Source organism: Rutidosis leptorrhynchoides, chromosome 10 (assembly GCF_046630445.1).
Source record: "Rutidosis leptorrhynchoides isolate AG116_Rl617_1_P2 chromosome 10, CSIRO_AGI_Rlap_v1, whole genome shotgun sequence".
Taxonomy (NCBI): Eukaryota; Viridiplantae; Streptophyta; class Magnoliopsida; order Asterales; family Asteraceae; genus Rutidosis; species Rutidosis leptorrhynchoides.
The window spans coordinates 337,909,822-337,925,529 of record NC_092342.1 but is presented as its reverse complement, the minus strand read 5'-3'; the positions used below and the strand labels follow the sequence as shown (position 1 = coordinate 337,925,529).

At 31.8% G+C, this 15,708-nt stretch overlaps 1 non-coding gene across 1 annotated transcript; it reads left to right on the top strand.

Annotated features, from left to right (window-relative positions):
* Positions 1-1,087: 1,087 nt before the first annotated feature.
* On the top strand, positions 1,088-1,203 carry LOC139873816 (U5 spliceosomal RNA). The gene has a single exon (XR_011767532.1). It is a non-coding gene; the product is annotated as a U5 spliceosomal RNA (small nuclear RNA).
* The last annotated feature ends 14,505 nt before the right edge of the window (positions 1,204-15,708 follow it).

Genomic DNA, 15,708 nt, shown 5'->3' with positions numbered 1-15,708 from the left:
TCATACAACTTATTTTTTGTTGGATACTATTTTTTTGAACGACTATTTCTACATCGAATACTCTCATATGTCACCTACACACGTGTTAGAAGGAAACTCTTCACACATTATCGTCGCATTGGGTAACCGGTGTGACTTGGATTAAACCGAGTGGGTTAGGGAATACACTCTTATTCACCACAACAGAATCCTTGAGAAAACCTCTCACTGGATTCGAACCTGCGACAACTATGACTCAGATCCAACTCATATCTTATACCACTCAGGCAATGCCTCGGTGGTCATTTTTTTGGGGATATTGCCATCAGTACATTTCTTTATACATTTCTTTATTGTATCTAGTTGGTTTTCACTTGTCTTGAATGTTTATCCCATTGAAGCCAGAATTTGTCCGTTTCAACCCGACCCTTCAAACTGGATTCATTAGGTTAATCAGTTGGGTAATCAGGTCACTGTGTCTGTAGGATATTGAGAAACCGACTAACCAATGTGCAAGTACTTACAGCTCAACAATTGGACCAACATGATGAAAACTCCAGGCTTTAGAACTAGAACGATCAACATATAACGATTTACGCTCGCCATATCTAAGCTCTTTCGTTTATGTTATGAAACGAAGAACATTATAGTTGAGCAAATGCAAATCCTCAAATTAACCTCGCCTAATTGAAATATTCGGTTGAACAATAGTGAAGTTATAATATATAGTAATATATTTCGACATTTTACTTGGAATAATTACAACTACGAAAGCATGATTAGGTAATACATCTTTTTCCATCTCAGTAACTCTATGTTAATAGTTTTTTAATATATCATCGTGATAAGTTTATGATTATGATTTGTATATGAATATATGATATATGATTATGAATAATGATCAAAAGTGGGTAAAAATATATAAGTTGCAACTGTATTTCTGAGTTTAATGTATGTAATGTTCAAGTAGAAACTGTAAAATAGAGTTGTGAACAAAAAAAATTAAGGGATGTGGACTTTGAGTTTGTCCCACATCGGCTGGTATAAGAAAACAAGGGGACTGAATTGGCTATAAAAAGGCAGCGAGTTGGCCTATTGAAAGGCACGCAGCCACGCAGTGTGCACAAAGCGAACTATTCTTTCGCCTTTTACTAAAGAATACCGTGTGCACGCTGCTTTAAGTGGCATACGCCTATTTTTGAAGAGTCCTTTTAATTAGGGCTCCAACCAATTTTTCAGTTCAATCTTTTTGTTTAGGGCTCCATGTTTATGTTCTATTCTATGGCTGGCTTTATAATCTGCTAGCATTGCTTTCTATCGTAATTAAACTATTCATCCTCTTTCTTCCACATCAGCACCAATATCTTATAACTAACTCATAACTAAGCACTTTCTATCATGACTAAAACAATAATCCTCTTTCTTCCACATCAGCACCAATATCCTATAACTAACTCATAACTAAGTACTTTCTATCATGACTAAAACAATACTCCTCAGCAGCAGTAGGATAATTGCTAGGAGGATTTGAAAGGCATTATGGCATTAAGATTTCCAAGGTAAGGTATAATATTCTTGAATGAATTATAAAAAAAGTTAATTAAAAGTAAATGATGCACTTTTTTGTGAAAAGTGAGTTTTTGACTATTACTGTATTCGAGTTTCATTAATTCAAAAGTTCAAATTTTTGTGTCCCGACAACAGTGAAATTCGCCCATCTGAAGAGGAAAATCCGTCAAAGGTTTTCATCTGGCCCCAAAAAAGAAACGGTAGGTACAGCTAGGTCGTGAACAGCCAACCATCGCACTGTAAAAATTGGATAGGTTCGATCTATGGTCATTGACTTTGTTTAATAATTACACCAGGTTATCGACTGCGTGTAACCCAAGGTTTTAATACTTTGTTATCAATTATGCCAAGTGACCGCCCCCACATTCAAACCCCTTTTTTTTACCACTAGCAAGAACTTGTTTCACTTGCATATCATAAGGAATTCGAAAGTACATTTATACTCGTGCACTCGAGGTGAGATCATAGTCCCACCCTTTCAAATACTTTTGTACTTTTAAATCGTGGGCTGTGCAGCGGTAATAAGGAGGCCAATGGTGAAAGTACTCCCGCTTTATGATTCTGCTTTTGATTGTTCTTTTGGCGGATTTGGGAAATATCAATTCCCTTTTTCAAAGGAAAAAGATTGTACTGACGAAGTGACGAGCATTTCGATCAATTGGCGGGCCATGTTCAAAGCTTGTTGTAGGTTAGCGGGTTTGGATGACCACAAAGGGTGTTGGTCGATTAAGATAGCAGGACGGTCATCAAAAGATCTGAAAAGGGAATTCATTTGGATCAAACTCGGTACAACCATGAAGAACTACATGATGGGAAACTTGACCCGATAATAATTGCGCGTTGGGTATCTGATATAGAGGGATGTTTTCAACGTACAAGCAATAAAGCATCAAGTCCAACAATAAATAGCCACTGGGACCCACAATTCCTATAACTAACCAAAACTCTTCCATTAAATCCATGGTGAGTGCGGGTAACTAAGCCGTACCTATGGTTTATTACGGGTAACTACGGGTAATGAGTGGGTAATGACGGATAATGGAACCATAGGGAGTGGTCTAATATAAAAGCCAGTCTTCAATCTGTTTTGTTTATGTAATCCTCTCATCGTTACTTGTTTTTCTGCATTCTTGCTAATCAGTTTGACTTTTTTTTATTGTAGCCAAATTTGGTTTTGTTTACAGGCAGGTTATATCTTGTCCAATGCTTGTTTCTTTAGATTGTCTAACAAGCTTTCTTTCACCTTTGTTTTGAAGCATTTTCTTTAGGAGTTCAGTGCATATTGCGCTATGACATGACGTCTATAATGATGTTCTTCTATTATTTGTTTGTCAACTGTCTTCTTCATTTCTGTATTTGCATATTTTTCACAGGTGATTTTGGTAATATAAACGTTGAACTTGTTAAAAGTATTACTGCACTTAAAATGACTGCAAGTTAATATATCAATTGCCCGTTTGTATAAATTTAGGGAAATCTTCTTTATGATAATTGTGATTACAGAGACTCTGAGCTGGGGATTAGTTATCATGATAGTATATTAATCTCAATATTGCCCCTTTTTCCTGAAATTGATTATTGTGCAATCTCCGTATTACTTTATATTCATCCATTGTTGATTTGATCTTCACTACATCAAAAAATGGTGTGAATGTTTTTATTTAGGATTATGAGATTAAGGTTTCATTATGGTTTGAACATCTTACCTCCTCCATACCCTGTTATAGGTTATGCACTATGTGATTCTCATATGATCATCGGTTGTGCAATAGATTTGTTTTCAGTTGATATTGTTTTTGGAACTCCCTTTTCAAATAAGATTATTTGCAGACGGATTTTGCCATCGTTAGCAAAATCCTTTCTTTTATAATACTGGCATCTCGTTAAAATCAGTTACAAAGTTGCATTCCTTTGCAGTATACATTCCAACTGATTGTCAAACTATAGCAAGTTTTTTTTTTTTTTTTTGAAAAGCAAAACTGTGTATTAAACCTGAGAATTTACATAAGGAGAAATGGCTTACAAACCTTGACCCATATACAACAAACACGAAAATGAATCACTACAACTAAAAGATTGTGAAGTGACTAAACTATGTACATCAAATAACAAGGAGATATGGTAAGACTAGGTCACGAGATGCTGAGATATCCACTTAGATTCGAGACCCACGATAACCACTTGAAATTTTTCCTTTTTGCTCTAGAGGAATTCTACAAGTAAGATTTGGTTTGTATCTCGTTTAGAGCCATCGGGGAATTCCAGTTATATCAAGTAGTCTAATACATATATCTCTTCACGTATAACTACAATGTTCATATAGGAAGAACACTGACATTTCTTCGTCAGATTTCATATTATTATGATTACAAGTATTTAGTCTTCATCTGCCTTGATCTCGTAAAAGTAATTTCCTTTTTTTTTGTCTATATAGCATATCTATCATATTTATACCTTAATGTGACGCAAAAGAACGCATAAGTATATCTTACTTAACGTAATTCAGGTTGTCATAGATCAAAAGTAAATAGTACGGAGTATTATATAATATTATATAATTGTATGATTATATATGTGCCTCAAATTAAAGTTTCATTTGAAATTTAAGTACACCTCATTTAACACATAGAAGTTACTCAAGTTAGTCTGCACTTCCTTATGGAAGTGGTACACTTCATCCTCTGTCACTGCAAAGTAACAGCTGCAAATCATGGATAACCTTTGACTGCATCTTAATTAATGGAGTAATATTTTGATCTGTCACCCATAATTAGGTCGATTTGGGTTATATTTTATCTGTAGCTGGTCAAATGGGTTAAGATAAAGATTCAACTGAACAGGGTATGGGTAAAACATGTAGGATTTGTGTGCAAGGTACAACACATAACTATATGACTAAATTTATTTGAGCCTTTGGGGTCACACACATATACGCCTAGACGTCAAAATAAATATATATATATAATGTGTATATATATATATATATATATCACCCAAGTAAATATATTAGTCAATAAATTCGTACGCTATATTATGTTTGTTTTTAAAACTCGTATCCACTAGCTGACCATCTAAAAATTAATGAGCATGTATATATTTTATATGTTGGATATATATGTTCATTGTTTTTTAACATGGTGTAGTAGTTGAGTCAAGAAAAAGAAAACAAAAACATTGAGTGGATCTCTATGTGTAAAGGAAAAGAAAAGGCAAAGAAAATAATATTTATATTGAGTAGATCTCTATGTGTAAAGGAAAAGAAGAAGCAAAGAAAATAATATTTATACATGTTTTCTATCTTCACTTATTGATGAGTTGGTTTGAAAAAGTAATATATATATAGATATTGAACTAGAAGTTGTGGTTAGATACTAAAAAACACTTCAATAGAAATCTTGCTTGTTTCTGATTTACGAGTACCAAGAAAAACAAACACATATATAACATACATACGGAGTACTATTATTTGTGTATTGATAATTAATATAATTTGATTATATTAATACGTTACTTGAGGTCTGGACTAGCATCCATTGACGATCGCTTGAAGTGTAGTGTGGACTATCCAAAGAGACGGTCATACTTTTGATCGTGAGTTTCTCTCCATCAAATCATTTTCTTCAGGAAAGGTATATCGTTTACTCACTTTGTAAATTTATATATTTTGACAATTATTAGTGGTGTAACTGGATCTAATGGAACCGCCAACCGTGTGCATGTTTTGTAATATAAAATAAGTTTATTTAACTATCCGCTGCGTTAATCTGAATGAAAAGTACACATGGTTTTCCATCAGTGGTATCAGAGCCGCTTTTACACCATTTTAATTGTCACATGATTTTATCAGATCTAGTTTTGTGGTGAATTGGTAAAAAGTAAAAACTTTTTTTATATAATTTCAACATGTTTGTTTTTTAAATTAAACCTCATGAGGCACAAATAAGATCTGAAAAATATCACTGTTATAAATTTTGAATTTATTATGGCTTGAATAATTGTTGTTTATTTCATTCCATGATTGTACACATGCATTGTAACCATGGACAAGCCATATGTAGTTTTTAATAATGTAGTTATTAAAATTGTGATTGCACACATAGCCCATAATGCCCCGACCTATGTATAATTGTTGTGATTATTGATTACGGCAATATTATGTCATGTTGATTATTTGTATTATTAATAAGGCCATTTTTGAAGCCAAAGTTGTATTATATTTATTTTTTATTTTCATAGTATTGTATTTATGTTTATTCTAAATTGTAAAAGTACAAGATTAGTTGTATTTTTCAATTTTAAATAAATGTAATAAGATGAAGATTAAAGATAAAGGTGCAACGTGGAGTTTGACTTAGAAGATGGCGAACAGGTCAAGTTGACAACGATGGCGTTTGTCAAGTTTTCACTTGATTCTTGAATCAAGTAGGAGATATACAGTTGGTTAAAATGATTTTTAACAAATAGTGTAGCAAATCTTGTGTGCATGCATTATTCGTTAACACAAACATTTTTAAAATACCCGTCAAATTTAAGTCATGCCATCCAATGAGCTTGCAAACACTCCTCATTATTTTTTGGTTACGGTGAGACCTAATTGAATTATAGCCACGAGGTAGATTTTCAGTTACGAGTGAGACTAGGCTGAATTTCCACTGTTTTCAAATTGGACGACTTAATCGTATTCACCGTGAGACATGAGTTCGAGGCAAGGATGGGATAAACATGCTAGTAGATATGTGATGACCCGGAAAATTTCGACTAATTTAAACCAATTCTCTATATGATTTAATATTATGTAAACCGGTATATATATATATATATATATATATATATATATATATATATATATATATATATATATATATATATATATATATATTATAAGATGTACAAGTAAAACACTAATTGCTACCGTAAAAACGACTTTGCTACAGTAAAACACTATTTACTACAGTAAAAATGACTTTGCTACAGTAAAACACTATTTGCTACAGTGAAAACGACTTTGCTACAGTAGCTACAATGAAAACGACTTTGCTACAGTGAAAACGTTGGGTAGAGTTGTTAAACGATTACGATTGTGAAATCCGTTACCACCCCGGAAAGGCTAATGTTGTAGCTGATGCCCTAAGTCGAAAAGAAAGAGTAAAACCTCTTAGGGTCCGAGCTTTGAATATTACAATTCGTACTGATCTCACAAAGCAAATACAAGAGCACAGTTAGAGGCTTTAAAAGAAGAAAATGAAAAAGGCGAAATGAGCAGAGGGTTAGAAAAACAACTTGAAGTAAAAGCAGATGGAACCCTGTATTTTGCTGGTAAGATATGGGTACCAAGACATGGTAACCTAAGGAAACTAGTACTAGATGAAGCACACAAAACGAGGTACTCAATTCATTCAAGAAATGGGAAAATGTACCACGATCTCAAGAAGTTCTATTGGTGGCCTAATATGAAGACAGAAATTGCTACTTATATAAGCAAATGTTTGACATGTGCGAAGGTCAAAGCTGAGCACCAAAAGCCGTCAGAATTACTGCAACAACCAGAAATTCCGCAGTGGAAATTGGAAAGAATAACCTTGGATTTCATTACGAAATTGCCAAGGACTGCAAGTAGTCATGATACTATTTGGGTGATAGTTGACCGTCTAACTAAATCAGCTCACTTCCTACCAATAAAGGAGACAGACAGTATGGAGAGATTAGCACGCCTATATTTGAAGAAAGTAGTTTCCAGGCATGGTGTACCTATCTCCATCATATCTGATCGCAACACCCGATTCACATCACGTTTTTGGCAGTCATTACAAAAAGCATTGGGAATTCGATTAGATATGAGCACCTCTTATCACCCACAGACAGATGGTCAAAGTGAAAGAACTATACAAACATTAGAAGACATGTTACGGGCATGTGTGATTGACTTTGGAACCGGTTGGGATCGACACTTACCGTTGGTAGAATTTTCATACAATAACAGCTATCATACGAGCATCAACACAGCGCCATTTGAAGCACTTTACGGTAGAAAGTGCAGATCTCCTATCTGTTGGAGTGAAGTAGGAGAAAGACAACTTACTGGACCAGAAATTATTCATGAAACCACCGAAAAGATCATTCAAATACAACAGCGATTGAAAACGGCCATGAGTCGCCAAAAGAGTTATGCTGATGTAAGAAGAAAACTGCTAGAATTTCAAGTGGGCGACAAAGTCATGTTGAAAGTGCCACCCTGGAAAGGCGTTGTACGATTCGGTAAACGAGGAAAGCTAAGTCCTAGGTACGTAGGACCCTTTGAAATCACCGAAAGAATTGGGGCAGTTGCTTATCGATTAAAGCTACCACAAGAACTTAGTAGTGTTCATGACACATTTCACGTGTCAAATTTAAAGAAATGTTTAGCTGAAGAGGATGTCGTAATTCCTCTTGACGAAATACGAATCAATGATAAACTCCATTTTATCGAAGAACCTGTTGAAATCATGGACCGTGAGGTCAAACAATTAAAACAAAGCAAAATATCGATAGTTAGGGTTCGTTGGAATGCTAGACGAGGACCCGAGTTTACTTGGGAACGTGAGGATCAAATGAAGCAAAAGTATCCACATTTGTTCACTGATATCGCTCATAAAACAGGTACTACTCAAAATTTCGTGACGAAATTTTCTTTAACGGGGAGGTACTGTGATGACCCGAAAAATTTCGACTAATTTAAACCAATTCTCTATATGATTTAATATTATGTAAACCGGTATATATATATATATATATATATATATATATATATATATATATATATATATATATATATATATATATATATATATATATATATATTATAAGATGTACAAGTAAAACACTAATTGCTACCGTAAAAACGACTTTGCTACAGTAAAACACTATTTATTACAGTAAAAATGACTTTGCTACAGTAAAACACTATTTGCTACAGTAAAAACGACTTTGCTACATTAGCTACAGTGAAAACGGCTTTGCTACAGTGAATTGCTACAGTGAAAAGACTTTACTACAGTAAACACTATTTGCTACAGTAAATACTATTTGGTACAGTAAACACTATTTGATGTCGACGAACTAGCAAACAAAAGCGGATCAGGCGACCATGCGAGCGCATGGCAAAAAAACTGAAAACCCATACGATCGCATGGGCCTCAGAATCAGGATATGTGCCTATAAAAAACCAGCTTGCTCGACGAGTTTCATACACCATTTCTCTTTTCTTTATTCTGTAACTTATATTTATAATTATGATTATAATTTTAATTTTAATTTAAGTTTAATAATAATAAGGAATATTACGCGGGTGTTTTAATTCGGGTTTCAAACCGTTTTAAACTAAGAAAATATTGGGTATTGTTCGGGGTATTGTTCTTAAATTCAAGGCCAACCATACAGTCATCTACCATCATTACGTCTACGCAATTTGCCTACAATATTGAACCCCAATATTGAACCGTGAGTTTATAGTCTCCCTTTTTAAATACTTTAAATATTTTTGGGCTGAGAATACATGCAATTTATTTTAAACGCAATAAGACACAAGTACATACTAAATTCTACACTGAGTTAAACCGAAAATCCCTTAGCTTTGGTAACTAGTAGCTGCCAGTACATAGGATATGGACTGGTGGGCGCGAATAATTGTATATGGATCCATAGGGCTTGACATCCCCGTCCGAGCTAGAGCGCTAGCCTTTTAACGGACGTATGTTATTTGAGTTTATGACACGTTGGTTTGCGTGTATTAAAACGAATGAGGTAATTATCATTATAACGTTAAAGTTTAGTTACCAGGGTGCTCTGTTACGTAGAATCTATTGATAAACTTTTGATGAAATCTTGTGGTCTATCTTTATATATGTTTATGACTCGAGCAATTAAACCTATAACTCACCAACATTCGTGTTGAATTTTAGCATGTTTTATTCTCAGGTCCTTAGACTGCTTCCGCTGTGATGTGCTTGTTGCCTGCATGGAGTCTCTCATGCTTTGTACAAAGTTTATTGCATTCAAAATAAAACTGTGTTGTGTAATAAATAATTGGACTGTGATGTCAACCTGTAAATTAAAGACTTATGTATTTTAGGGTTTTGCTTATACCTAAGCACTCGCCCACGTGTTTATAACTTTCTATATTTAGAAAGTCACTTATTTTAATGAATGTAATATTTTATCAAAACATATCATATAGAGGTCAAAACTTCACTGTGGAATCAATGATTAACGTGCCGCATCAATAGCGATTTGGACGGGTCGTTACAAGATAATAGTGGTTTGTTGAACTACACATATTACTGAGTCCCATAAAGATCTAAGAGTTGCACTTGTGATGCAATTGGTAACCACTACTTACCAATAGACTCTATAATTACTAGCTGATCAACAGATGTAGTTATAGAACCTCTATGTGGATCTTAGGCTTCCGTAAATTAATTGTTTTTAAAAATATTAAAACCTGGGTAGTTAATTTATTAAAGTACAATATCGAAAATACTAAAATTGAATCTTGTTCTTTTGTAGATATCAAACAATCAAAACGTAAACCAAACTAACCTCCGTTCTTTGTTGGAGAAGGAGAAACTCAATGGTTCAAACTTCCTCGATTTGTACCGCAACCTGAGAATTGTTCTCAAATTTGAAGGGAAGTTGAACAAAATTGAAGAACCCTTACCCGAAGCTCCTCCCGAGACAGCTACTGATGCTCAAAAGAATGCTTATCAGAAGTTGTTTAATGAGCAAGAGAATATAGCTTTAATCATGCTTGCTAGTATGACTTCTGACCTCCAAAAGGAAATGGAAGATCGTACAGCATATGATATGATGACTGAGCTGAAAAATATGTTTCAGAAACAGGCTAGTCAAGAGTTATATGAAACTTATAAGCTTCTTCAAACATGCAAAATGGAGGAGGGTCAATTAGTAAGCTCTCATGTCTTGAAAATGAAAAGCTACATTGACCGATTGGAAAAACTTAGAACTACCTTGCCGCCTAACTTGGCTGTGAACACGGTTTTCGCTTCACTACCAAAATTGTATCACCAATTTGTGATGAATTATAATATGCAAGGTTGGTAGAAATCTTTGGCAGAGGTGCACTAGATGCTCAAAACTGCTTAACAGAATATTCCATCCAAGGTTTCCAATCCAGGTGTCCTTATGATTAGGGAAGGTAGGGTGAAAAAGAATAAACTGAAAACTTGGGGAAAGGGAAAAGGCAAGTCGATTGTTAAGAAGAAAATTTCACCACCTCCCAAAAAAGAAAACCCAGCTAAAGACGCCGAATGTTTCCACTGTGGAAAGGTTGGCTACTGGAGGAGGAACTGTCCTTCCTATCTATCTGAGTTGAGAAAAGGCAAAGCTGGTGAGACCAGCAAATCAGGTATAGTTCATATACAGTTATACACTTTTTCTAGTGATTCCTGGATTTTTGATACTGGTTGTTGTGACAACCCGGAAATTTCCGACCAAATTTAAACCTAATCTTTATATAATTCCGACACGATAAGCAAAGTCTGTAATATTGAGTCTTAAAATTTGGAACTATGTTCATGTATTCAATTAACCTTTGGCCATTCCCGACGATTCACGAACAATTGTGTATAAATAATTATGTAAATATATATAAATATAAATGTAAGTGCATATATAAAATTTTGAATAAATAATGTACATTTTAATCAATTGAAATTAAAAGTGTAAACTAATGAACAGAATAATTAAGTTGATAAGAATATATATATTTATGAAAACTATAAGAAATGGTATATATATATATATAATTTATAAACATTCAATAATTGATAAAAGATATTATGTATATTACATAACTATTAAATATTACATCAAATGTATTACAAGTTTAAAAATATAATTGTCATAATAATGTTATTATTACTTCTATTATTATTAATATTAATATTACTACTTGTTAAATTATTATTTTCAATATATATTATATAGATATGACGGTTGATACATGTAAGGTATTATAATTACTAATATTATTATTATCTTATTATTATATCGATATCAGTATTATTAATTAAAATATACTATAAAATTTGATACATTTAATCTGTTGTAGTTATTATTATTATCATTGTTAACAACATTATTATAAATATTAGTAAAGTTACAATATTAGTTATTATGAATAATATTAGTATTATTATTAAATATTTATTACCATTATCACTAAGGATTTTTGCTATTATTATAAATGTTATTAATATCATTATTATTATAATTATTGGAAAATAATACCATCTATTATTATTATCATTAATAAATATAATTATTATCATTATTATTTATTTTTATTAGTAATATAATAATAATAATTATTAATATAATTATTAATTATTAATATTAATTATATAAACCATATAAGATTGATATAGTACCAAGTTGTTTAGAGTATCTATCATACTGTTTAAGATTGTGTTTTTTGTCTCTAAATCAAATAACAGATCGAATACAATCAAGAAACCAACAAAATCAGTTAGAGATCAATTTTAACTTTTTATTTTTTTATTTATTTCTTTTCTGTTTTGATTTCAAAATTGTCGATCAATTTGCTATATAGTAATCTATTCCAGTGATAATTGATATGTACAACTTCACAACATCACTTACAAATCACAGAAATTATCAACAACCCTTGTTTTATTTAAATTAAATAAAAGAAAATCAAAAATTCCATGAAGAACAACTACACTGCCCTGTTCGCGTTCTTTTTTTCATAGTCTGATTTCAAATAAATTGTTCAAATGTAGAATTACAGTCTTGTTAGGAATTCCATTTTTAAACTATCCTAAAAATTTCAATCTCCAATTCCCCCTAACAAGTACGAATTTTCGAGTCAAAACTTCAATTTAAAAAGTCAAACAATTTTTAAATATACGAATTCATTTCCTCTGTTACAATTCACGTTCAATTAATGATTGGGAAAGTTTCTAAAAGTGATTTGCAAACTATTTTGTATAGAAGATGTGGATTAAAACTGTCTCTAAATTCAAAATCAATCTTGGGTTCAAAACGGGTTTAACAGCAGATTTTGATATATATATATATATATTTTTCTGTTAAAGAAGTCAATTAATCAAAGTGGTAGTTGTTTCTGTTTCGTTTGAGTGTCCTAAAACCACATGAAGTAATTGTTGTTATGAGTTAGATTGGTCGATTCAATTCTGTAAAGAAGAAGAAAGAAACTGAAAGAGAATGAATAAGGATTATAAATTAATAGGATGAGACTTAATTAAGAAAACAGAAATGGTTCAGTGGTTAGATGGTGTTGTGTGTAAGCGTGAGGTCTCGGGTTCAATCCCAACTTGGTGCATTTTTTTAAAAGGGATCTCTAAAGTAGTTTATTAGTATATTATTATTATTATTATTATTATTATTATTATTATTATTATTATTATTATTATTATTATTATTATTATTATTATTATTATTATTATTATTATGATGGTTGTGATTATTATTGTTGGTGTTAGTTATTATTGATAAATTTGTTATTATTACTAATATTATTATCATTACTTAGTATTATTGTTATTATTATTACTGATATTAACATATGTATTATTATTATTATTATTATTATTATTATTATTATTATTATTATTATTATTATTATTATTATTATTATGAACATTATTATTATTATTATCATTATTATGAATATATTACAAATTACCATCATAAATATTATTATTAGTATCATCTTATAAATTATTAGTATTATTATTGTTATTATCAACAAAAGTATTAGTAATAAAATCATTATTATTGATAATATGATTATTAATATAGTTATAATTAAACTTATTATCATTAGTAGTAAAATTGTTATATTCATAGTTATTATTATTAGTATTACTACAAATAGATATTTTTTATACAAAATACATTTACAAGAGTATTAATATCACATATCACTATAATTTTAATATTAACAAGATAGTAACTAAACTATATATAAAATATATCAATTAATATATACATATATTTTATCATATATATAAACCCTAATATAAATTATTATTATTAATATGTTATAATGAAAGATAAACACTAGTTAAATAAAATATATAAATTAAATATATCTATATCTATATAACAAATAATTTAATAAGTATATTATCAAAAATAATATATATTTATTCGATTACAAATATATGTATTAATATATATACAAATGATATAGGTTCGTGAATCCGAGGCCAACCCTGCATTGTTCAGTTGTTAAATATCGTCATATGTATTTTTACTACAAAATACATTAGGTGAGTTCATTTGCTCCCTTTTACTCTTTACATTTTTGGGACTGAGAATACATGCGCTGCTTTTACAACTGCTTTATTAAATGCTTTTGAAATACATTTTGAGTTACGAATACATGAAATGCTTTTATAAATGTTTGACGAGATAGACAAAAGCAAAACATTCCTCGAATGAATTATTATGCAGACAGATGTTCTGTGAATTATTATTGAATTATGTGGACATGATAATTGCCACCAATTGATGAATATATTTTTCCCCTGTTTATTATTGCTTGGTAACCTAAGAATTAGAATCGGGTATGGCCCTAATTCACGCGAATCCTAAAGGTAGCTACCGGGTTTAACACCCCCACCCAGAATGTTCACTAGACGGAAGGGCTAGTGGGCGTGGTGTTTAGTACTTCGAAGTTTATATGATTATTATACAGACGAGATATTCTGTTTTGGGGATATTATTTATGTGCATTATATGTTAAGGTCGGTTACTAAGCCAAGCAATGAAAGTAAAGTGAATGTTATATATCGAGAGAATGATTTTATACACGGGTTATGTGTATGTTATTTTTGTGCACGAGATATGTGTACGATTACTAAGATTTATGAAAGATGATTTTGTACACGAGAAAGGTGTACTGTATTTAAAAGATATCGCATGTACATTCCAGGTGGGTATAGGATTCGGGCCCATTTGTACCATGCAGCATTTAAATCTTGTGGTCTATCAAAATGATGAATTTTATTGTTTAAGATAAACCTACGAACTCACCAACCTTTTGGTTGACACTTTAAAACATGTTTATTCTCAGGTATTAAAGAAATTTTCCGCTGTGCATTGGCTCATTTTAAGGATATTACTTGGAGTCATTCATGACATATTTCAAAAGACGTTGCATTCGAGTCGTTGAGTTCATCAAGAATGTTATCAAGTCATTTATAGTTTGAATATATTGTGAAATAGTATGCATGCCGTCAACTTTCGAGGTGATGAAAGTTTGTCTTTTAAAAACGAATGCAATGTTTGTAAAATGTATCATTTAGAGGTTAAATACCTCGCGATGTAATCAACTATTGTGAATCGTTTGTAATCGATATGGACTTCATCCAGATGGATTAGGACGGGTCTCTACAGTTGGTATCAGAGCGGTGGTCTTAGCGAACCAGGTCTTGCATTAGCGTGTCTAACTGATAGTTGTTTAGATGCATTAGTGGGTCTGTACTTCGACCGTGTCTGCATGTCAAAAGTTTTGCTTATCATTTAGTGTCAAAAATTATTTGCTTATCATCTTTAAAGTCTAGACACGTCTTACTGCCTCTATTGCATAGACAGTGTATAGATAAATTCATATCTTAGCGTATCTGTTATTGTTACCTTTGCCTGACAGCTTCCGTAGATTCCTCCGTAACTTATGGGATTTTAGTATTATATATGCATATGTAAATTATGTATTGCAGGGTACTAATCTACATCCTATAATCTAATTCTTATCGAAAATCCTTCATCTGATCGTACGAGATGAATCCCTCAACCAGTTCGAGTCCCTCAAATTCCGATAACTATTCCGATAGTTATTCCGACAGCTATTCCGACATGGATATTCACCTAAGCTCCGAAAACAGTGTAAATGAAATGGATCAACCAACTAGTCATCATCAATTCATCTGATGGGTTTGTAGTCAACTTAGTCAATGGAAATGCGAAGAAGGAGATCCTTTCCACCCACCAACCGAATTCACCTCTAGGCGATGAACCTGAAACATTTATCGGCGAATCTGTTTGTAATACCATTTTCTCTCTCATTTCCCGAATATCTCGCCACGATTATATTTTATCTAAAATTCTAAACCTTAT